Here is a 2,350-nt window from a genome sequence, read left to right as displayed (position 1 = left end):
TTTTATGGCCACATTGTCGCAGCAAACACAGAGGATGCGATTTTTATTGGGCTAGGAAATCAAAACCCCCACCGGAGAAACTCCATGCTTTAACTGTCCCTGGGACTGGCTATGAATGCCAGTTAATTTTTAACCAGGAAAGGAAGCTTGCTGGCTTAACTTTCATGGTCATTCCGCTCTCCATCCGTCCCTCTGTCCCGCTCCCACCGCCCGTCCATCTGTCCGTCTCCCTTTCACCGGCATTTCCCCCTCGCATGCTAGACAAACAAACAAACAAGCAAAGTCCCCCCTCACTTTTAAACATTTGCTTGGGGTAGATGTTGTCTGGCTGGGTGGCGGTTGTCAACAAAGGCCCAAAGTCAGTAAGTCCTTCACCTCAAGTTTATGGGTGATGTCCAAGCAATACAGAAGTTCAAAGCCAGTAAACAATGCGAAAACAGAATGTACTTTCTTCTCCTGATTAGGATTAGGGTCGACATTAAAGATTCAGATGCTCTGCCCAAAACACGTTCCTATCTCAGCTATTGTTTGGGGTTTGGGGTTTGGGGTTTTCTTCCCCCCCCAACTTTCACCCTCCAGCCCACTTCCCCCTCATCCCCCCTCACCTCCCCCCGCTCTCCTCAGCCCACCCCCCCCCTGCCTTGGAGATCAAGGACAATTTCAAACAGTCCATTTCCACCACACCGCCATGCGGATTTTTTTTTTTAATTGTTTTTTCCAAAGACAACAATTTTCTTAGGGCTTCTGGCCCCATCCATGGGCTGGCTTGGACATTCCCTTTGGTTCCGGGCTTCTAAAATCTGCCCCAAACGCTACCGACACCACAGTTTCCCAAGCAGTTCTCCTGGACACATGTGGCAGGGAGCAAACAGCAATGTCACACCAAACCCTTGCCCCGCCGGCGCTGGCAGGGTAAGGAAAAGGCCTAAGGGGTAGTGAGCGATGATCATTCCTTCATTTTCCTTTTCCTGAGCCCTGCTGAAACGATGCTTGGACAAGCCTAGGTTCACTTGTTAACTCCAGAGCAGAAGATTTAACGGCGAAGTTCACAAAAGAAGAATAATTCCCCCCAAATGCCCGAACAAGGTCACGAGGAATTTCGGGTCCCAGAGTTGCATCGGATAAAAGAACATGCAGTAACGTAACACCAGAGTAAAAATATAAAGTTTCCATTTTTTTATTTTCCTTGTGCGCTGTTCCACTGTATACATGCAACCAAATACTTTCGCATATTAAAAGAAAACTGTATATACATATAGATGATACATATTGAAAACAGTGATGTCATATAAAGATATTGCATTTTGTGAACCGTGTCAAAGAAATTACATCCATTCGGTAAATTTATTAATCAAAAAACATTCTTATCACCGCTTTGTTGCACATGTAAAGAAATCCCACACCCTCTAGCCCCAAAGGAACACAAAAACAGGAGGGGGAAAAAAAAAGCATTCGAACAAAATAGGTCATGGGTTCTTTTTTTATTATTTACAAGTCTTGTAAAACACCGTTCCTGTATGAAATATACATTCAGATATTCTCAACAGCAAATTACCTTAACGATAGAACACCGTATCCTTTGTAAACTGATATAGAATTTTAAATATTTTCCTTTTTTTTTCTCTTTCCTTTTTTTAAATTGCATTTTTTCTTTTCACGCTTTGGTTCCTGCAGGGAAATATATATATTTATAGATATTTAAAATAACTCCGAACAACTCTCCATTCTTTGCATATGTCGACTGGGTGACAAAGTAGGGCTCGTGACATTTAGAGTAGACAACAACAAAATTACCATATTTACATTGTTTGGCTTCTGTTTAAACTCCTCACTAGTCACCTTTAAACGAACATGCGATCGAGCTATTTTAATGATCCAATGTTAGTGCATTGCACAACTCCAAGTTTCAATTAAGTGTTGTGTGGTATTTGCTAAACTGTCGTTCTCCACAGGTATTTCCTGAAGAAAGTTTGTCAGCCAGAAGCCAGAAGGTTGGTTTCCTTTATGGAGTTGTTTCTTTTAAAACGCTGAAATTCACACTTCTTTTGCCGTCTTATTTTTAGTATTTAAATATGATTTGTCTCCGAAAAGATGGCAACGCATAGTCAGTTGTCATAAATAAACCGAGAGCTAATTAAAATTTGCTAAATCTTTTTTTCTTTTCTTTTTTTTTTTCAGTGATTGTTCCTTTACGATATATGGCGAATTCATACCTGATTTTTTTAAGTAAATATTTAAGTCTTTCGTTTAGTTCTCTTTCTTCCCCCTACCCCCTCCCTCCCCACACCCTCAAAGGAAACACTATCATACCCATCACTACATCCATATTACAACTGCTGGCGGGTGGGCT

This window comes from Egretta garzetta, unplaced genomic scaffold (genome assembly GCF_000687185.1).
Source record: "Egretta garzetta isolate BGI_Z169 unplaced genomic scaffold, ASM68718v1 scaffold94, whole genome shotgun sequence".
NCBI lineage: Eukaryota > Metazoa > Chordata > Aves > Pelecaniformes > Ardeidae > Egretta > Egretta garzetta.
The sequence above is the reverse complement of the archived record's forward strand: the minus strand, read 5'-3'. Positions refer to the sequence as shown.